A 7,128-nucleotide genomic window follows, 5' to 3' on the forward strand; every position below is an offset into this window, starting at 1 on the left:
CGGGGCTGTGAGCATGCGCACTGCTGCGCTGCTCAGCTGTTCCGGACAGGAAGTGACGAGGGTAGGCATTTCTCACAGGGTAGGTTATTCTCACGGAACACCAGTTTTGCAACGTCCGGCCCAGTGGAACGCAGGTGGAATGCACGCCGATCCTGAGCATGGACGTCTCTGGTCACATTTTAACCACTTGCCGACTGCCTAACGACTATTTACTGCGGCGGTCAGCCCCTCACAGGCAAAGTGACGTAGGTCTACGCCGCTAGCCTGTGAGGCTCTAGGGAGCGAGCGAGCGCCGCTGGAGGCGCGCTCCCGCTCGCTCACGGACCCCCCCGCACGTGTGCCCGGCGGACCCGATGTCCGCCGGTCACTCGCGATCGTCCGTTACAGCGGGAGAAAGGCAGGCGGCTAATGTAAACACAGCCGCCTGTCATTCTCCCCTGTGTAAGAATGGAGATCATACGGTTCTGCTATGTAGGACCGTTGATCTCTGTTCTTACACCTCAAGCCACATCCAATCACAGTTAGAAGCACTCCCCTAGGGACACACTTAACCCCTCCCTCTCAAATAAAGTTAACCCCTTCCCTGCCAATGTAATTTTTACAGTAACAGTTGCATATGTATAGCACTGATTACTGTAGAAATGTCACTGGTAACCCCAAAAGTGTCAAAAATGTCAGTCAAGGGTCCGATCTGTCCGCCGCAATGTTGCAGTCCCGCAAAAAAATCGCAGATCGCCGCCATTACTCGTTAAAAAAAAAACAACAAAATTGACAAAAATCTTTCCCTTAGTTAGTAAACGCAATAACTTGTGCGCAAACCAATCAAAATACGCTTTTTGCGATTTTTTTACCAAACGTATGTAGCATAAAACAAATTGACCTAAAATGTTATAAAATTTTGATTTTTACATTTTTTTGGGGAATTTCATATAAAAAAATGTGAAAAATATTGTTATTTTTGCAAAATTGACGCTCTTTTTTTGTTTATAGCGCATGATCAAAAAATCGCACAGGTAATCAAATACCACCAAAAGAAAGCTCTGTTTGTGGGAAAAAAAGGACGTCAAATTTGTTTGGGTACAGCGTCCCACGACCGTGCAATTGTCCGTTAAAGTCACGCAGTGCCGAAACGCAAAATAGGCCCTGGTCAGGAAGGGGGTAAAATCTTCCAGTCCTTAAGTGGTTAAATTAAGCGATTGTCGAGGGTGCCGCTTGGAGGCATACACAAATGTGAGTTTTTTACTTATTTGTTGTTGTCAAGCAGTTTTAATAGAAAGGTATTGCATGATTAATTGCTATATGCTTTATTTTGGGTACTTCTACTGGTGCTACGGAGCCTGATTTGATATAAAAGAAACGTAAACGTAAATAAATCTGTTAAGGCGAAGGAGACCTTGTGATATCTGGTTACCTTGTTTCTGTTGGATGTGGATTCAAGCTAAGCCAAGGCAGGATTAAAATAGTTATAGCAAAAGTGGTGAGGGTCCTGGTGGCCCAAAGCAATATGGGGAGCGGCCCCCTTATATTAAGGCGGAGGAGCACTTATTTGGGGAACGTTTAAGAAGAAAATTGAGCACATTTATGCACGTGGTGTGTTGGAAGAAAACCAATTATGGACATTTTTTAAATAAATTAATTTAGATGTATGGAATGTTATTGTTATAAACAAATCACCTTTATTGTATAGTTCATGATTTTCTATGCACATATATGAACATGGACTATTATATAAGGTAGCGCCTCAAATTTATTCTGTTCACATTTTTTGGGTATATCCCAAAATTGATGGCAGCTGCACTAGAAATTTGATTTTAATAGCACAGGAGGTGTATAACGGTATAAACTTGCGCTTATGGTAAGTATTGTGCGTAAAAAAATAAATTAAATGAAATAAAGTGCCTATGTGATCAATAGCTGCTTGCTGCAAGTTAAAGTGCAACCTTCCAGTCTCAGAGAACCCCTGCTAAAAATGACTATATCTACAACTCATAATACATTAGTGTGACGGAAACTTGTTTGAGAAGCAGAAATTGCTCCAGGGACCCCTAGCAAGCTCTGGAAGATCCCTGGTTGAGAACCCATGGATCAGAGGCTTCTATGGCACTGAAGGCTGGAAAAGATCTGGGTCATGTGACAGCTGTATATCGATTAGGAAAAAAGGGGACTCGGGATGTAAGAAGGACCACCATTTAGGATCTCTCCCATCTGACTGTGGATTCCAGGCTGACAGGAAGAGGCTGTGGCTACACTACAGGATTTAAATTGAATGATTTATACCAAACGAGTTGTGGTAAGTAGACAACCACAAGGGGAACACCCCAGTTTATGTGTACAGTGAAGCACAGAAGCACCTTATCTGCACCTGATGGACACTTTATGGGTTTTATGGACTATATGATTTAATATTATTCCATTTATGAATTCACAGTATATATTATTGCCTTGTCTTGTGAGATTTGCACATTGACATATTTTGCACATTTGCACCATTTGCAACTGGCTGAATATTAATATTATTAATTTATATTATCTATTAAAAGCAGCTCTGCAATATTAGGTTTATAAATAGCACAGGAGGCACCACTTCTTGTAAAATTTCATTAAAATAAAAAGCAAAGATAAAAAAAAAAGAGAAAACGGAAAGAAGAGGAAAAAAGAAGCCGAGAAAAAAAAAGTGAATAAAAAGGTGAGGAGGGGGGTCCCTTCCCTTCAGGTTGCCTATATTAAAATCTGGTGAGGAACAAGATCACAGGTACAGTCTCAAGTTATCTGAGATGCTGAAGCCTTTCCAAGTCCTCCATTTAGCCATGAATTTTGGGCATTTCTCCTGTAGGCTCGCTGTCAATTCCTCCATACACACAGGATGTTAGTTTGGACAACAATTTCTTAATAATGGGAATGACACTAGAATTCCAATGTCTGCGTATGATAGCCCTGGCTGTGCGCAAACATAAAGCATGTTAGGTCCTCCTTAGTTATCTGTGGTGATCCTGGAAAGATAGAAAGTAAGGCCAATTCTGGTAGTTCAGATATTCTATTGCCTCTAATATGTGCTGTAAGTTGAAATACAGCCTTCCAGATAACATCTATTGTATTCTGTCAGGGCATCAAAACTTTTCCCAATCCTCTGATAAAAGCAGGTGGCCTATTTGCGTTCCCAAGCCTAGATATACAAGGGATTGTAGGAGAAGGCATGATGAAGAAGTATATCATAAATTGTAGATATTGCTTGTGGACAATTTTTCTTCTGAAGACACAGAGTTTCTATGGGAGTTCCGGTGATCCGCTTCCTGTAGATGTGTCCTTTCATCTGTGTCTCAGCCTGTTCGGCATGAGATTTCCTGAAAGCAGGGTGTGGACACAGCGGCTGGTGTCCAATAGAGCGGGTGGTGGGCGGTTACATGTGGAGGTCTGACGAAGGAGCTGAGCTCCGAAACATGTAACTGCCCACCACCCGCTCTACTGGACACCAGCCACTGCGTCCACACCCTGCTTTCAGGAAATCTCATGCCGACCAGGCTGAGACACAAACGAAAGGACGCATCTACAGGAAGCGGATCACCAGATGTCCTCATTGCAACCACTCAGCACAGCAGATAGGAAGACTCCAGACAGATCTTTGCTATGCCTATGTCACATTTACCAAATGTGAGTGCTTTTATACTTTTAACCTAATAAATACTCAGAGCCTACTGCACTTAGAGGCGCCTTGTCTTTTTATCTTTATCACTTTCAGAGCAGCTTCTCCTCTCCAGTGCTGCCGAAGTGCAGCGTCTCACCTAAAGCCTTCTGTATTCCACGGAAGCGCCCATACAACCAACCCTTGTTCTCTTTCTATGGGAGTTGCATCTTGAGAAGTTAGACTTTGTTAATTTGACCAAAGAAATGTTTATGTTGAAAATAGCACAGCCAATTGCCCAGGCTGGTGAGCTGAGCTGAGCTATTGCAAAAAGTTCATCAGTGATGTATGCTTGTTGTATGAGGGAGCCATTACATTTTTTACCTACTCACCAATCCACATTCAGTCCAGCTATGGGTGGTAGGATGGAGCCGCTGATCCAGGGTCACATGAATTCTGTCAACAGGAATTGTGCTTCAGCAGCGCCATTTTATTTCTTAATTGCTACCTGGGGCTTAATTCCAATACCAAGAGCTGGACCAACTCTGATCTAGGTAGGGAAGTGAAATCTATATTTGGAAAACAATCCAGAGCCTTCCTGAATGCTCCAAAATAAAAATAAAAGATTATCATGATGTCTGGACTTTTGGCAGCATTTTACTTGGCATATCTGACAAATGTTAGCAAAATAACTCCAGCTTCTAAAACGATATGACACCCGGCTGGGGGGCTTGACAGACTGATGCTGAAAATGTACCCTCTTCCCCTTGCAGAAACAAATAACCTAAATGAGAGCACACCCACAACAAATCATGCACAGAATTCGAACATTGCCAGTTTTACCATTGGTCCATTTGGTTTAGACTTCCTGTAAGGGACATCATGGCCAGTGCAGTAGTAATATGAATGATTTGATTGCTTTAGGCAACAAAAACCGTTTGGTAAAGAAACCTTTATAAATACATTTCTATCTTATTTATCGTGTCTTTGTGAGGTTGACACCTCTCATGTTTTCAGTTCTTGAAGTCTTTTTTTCCCCACTTGTAAAAGATTCATGGCAGTTGCCAAGTTTGCTAATGGACATTCACCTGGGGGCTAGAGAAAATAACAATAACAACAAGCTCTTTAATGGTCAAAGAGAGTGATGATGTGAATCCTGACACTAAATCTGCAGCTCTCCCCTGACTCTGTAAATCCACAAAGCAGAGATAATCTGGGTGGAGGCTACTTAAGGTTTTTGCTAAATTTAAGGATAAATTGTGTTTGTCTTGTGGAGTGCATTAGTTCTTCTGGTAGGAACATCTTCGACAAGTTTTGTCAAAATACAATTAATGCAAAACAGCAAAGGGAGAAAAGAACAAAGAAAAGGGGAGGTACAACACAGTTTTATGTATCATCTGATGCTTTGTTAGTAGAGGTGGGGTGACCCATAGTAATTCTGTTGTAATAAGCTCTATTATTATCTATTGATGACTTGCTGTTAGACTTCACCCATAAGTCACATGAGAAAATAAGACCTGTCAGCTACAGCCTAACAGCAGAGTACAACATGCACGGAGCACTGTGTACTTGGGCAACATTTTGTGCCAATTTTGATTCTACCTTTGACTAGAAGTGTGTAAAACTGTGCCACACAATGCCAACATGCCGAATTCACTAAGTACTGGTTCCAAGGTAGTGAAAAGCAGTATCCAATTTTGCATCCCTGTACTGTTTCTTTAGTGTTCATAGAGGTGCAAGAATGTGATAAGTCTCTTTATATTGCTGTTAAGGCTTTAACTATTTTTTGGCAATCCATTACAATATAATTGATGGTAGGAACTCATGATAAGAGCTTGGGGATGGCCTTGGGGGCCGGGGGGTTCAGGTGGAAGGGTAAGGAGGACTAATCCTGGGCATATCAAATTGATGGACAAGTGGTCCAACCACAGTTGGTTGGTCACGATTGTGTACAGTGGGCCATTTGGGCGTGAAGAGAAACAAACGTCCACTATATACAGAGAACACTGCCATAACTGCACATAAAAGAACCTAAAAAGACAGAAGATAAAAGCCAACATTAAGTATACAATGTAAATAGCTATTAACTCCAACCCTGGGTTTCTCAAACAGGGTTTTCGTGGAACCCTAGGGCACCTACGGAGGTTGCTAGGAGCTCCTTGGGCAATATGTAATTTTTCCCAATGACCATTAGTGTGGGGAACATTCTTCCCATTGACCATTATACTAATGTATCATGATTTGTAGATATACTTTTTTTAGCAGGAGTTTACTGAGACTGGAAAGTTATTTCAAGGATTCCTCTGTGCTGAAGGGGTTGAGAAAAGCTGCTCTAACCTTTGTTTGAGATTCAGTTTATGCCCTTTCATGGGTCATGAGATAATCTTGCAATTTTTTTTTTTTTCTAGACTAGTAGCTTCAGCTACAGTATATTGTCTGTGTCACTGAAAGCAACCAATTATTCCAATCATTTTCTTACTTGCAATAAACAGGAAACCAAAAAGTAGTATGATGGCTGTAGTTCAGATATGGCCAACCTGAGACCCGAGGGCCGCATGCGGCCCAGGACTGCAGCCAATGCGGCTCACTGCCCCCTGACAATTTTTTTATTTTTTTCTGGGGAGGAAGGAAGTCGTGTTGGGGGCAAGGCCACAGCAGCTTCCAACCAACTGTAGGCAGAGGCTGCAACTGCATTGGATGGGCACACACTGGTGAGGCTGCATTGGATGGGCATGCACTGGTGAGGCTGCATTGGATGGGCACTGATCAGGCTGCATTGGATGGGCACTGATCAGGCTGCATTGGATGGGCACCCACTGGTAAATCTGCATTGGATGGGCACTGTTTAGACTGCATTGGATGGGCACGCACTAGGCTACAAGTGCCGTGCAATCTCCCGGCTGCTGCGGGAGACTTATGATGTCTGCAGTCAGTGACAAAGCCGCTGCTTCCTGTATAGTTCCGGCTCTGTCACAGGTGGAATGATATGAAATGCACTCCGCCTGTGTCAGGAGTCATACAGGAAGCAGCGGCTCTGCTCTCTACTGCAGCCGCTGCTACCTCCAGCAGTACCCGCATGACCAGCAGTACCCGCATGACCAGCAGCACCCGCCAGCAGTCTGCAAAATAAGTAGAAAAGGTATGTGCATTAGCGTGTGTAAATTGTTGCAATATGTCTTTTAATAACTAGTTATATTTTGTCATAATATGTCATGTCCTTGTTCATACATGTATGAATAAGGACATGACATTTTCTGGCTGCCTAAGTCACATGTGCTAGGGGTGCAACTATCCCCCAGCACATAACTGTAAATATCTCAGCATGTGTTTCTGACTCCTACCACCATGACTACTTCAAATCACTGAAGTGGTCATGGTGGTTAGAGTGTTCCTTTAATATCTTTCAGAAGAAGTAAACCCCTGTATACTAATTCCATTTCATTGGTCATCCTCTAGTTGTGTTAAATAAGTGCGGAGGGGGGGCGGCGGCGTTTTATTACTTATATACC

Source organism: Pelophylax lessonae, assembly GCF_965119305.1.
Source record: "Pelophylax lessonae genome assembly, chromosome: 6".
NCBI classification, from domain to species: domain Eukaryota; kingdom Metazoa; phylum Chordata; class Amphibia; order Anura; family Ranidae; genus Pelophylax; species Pelophylax lessonae.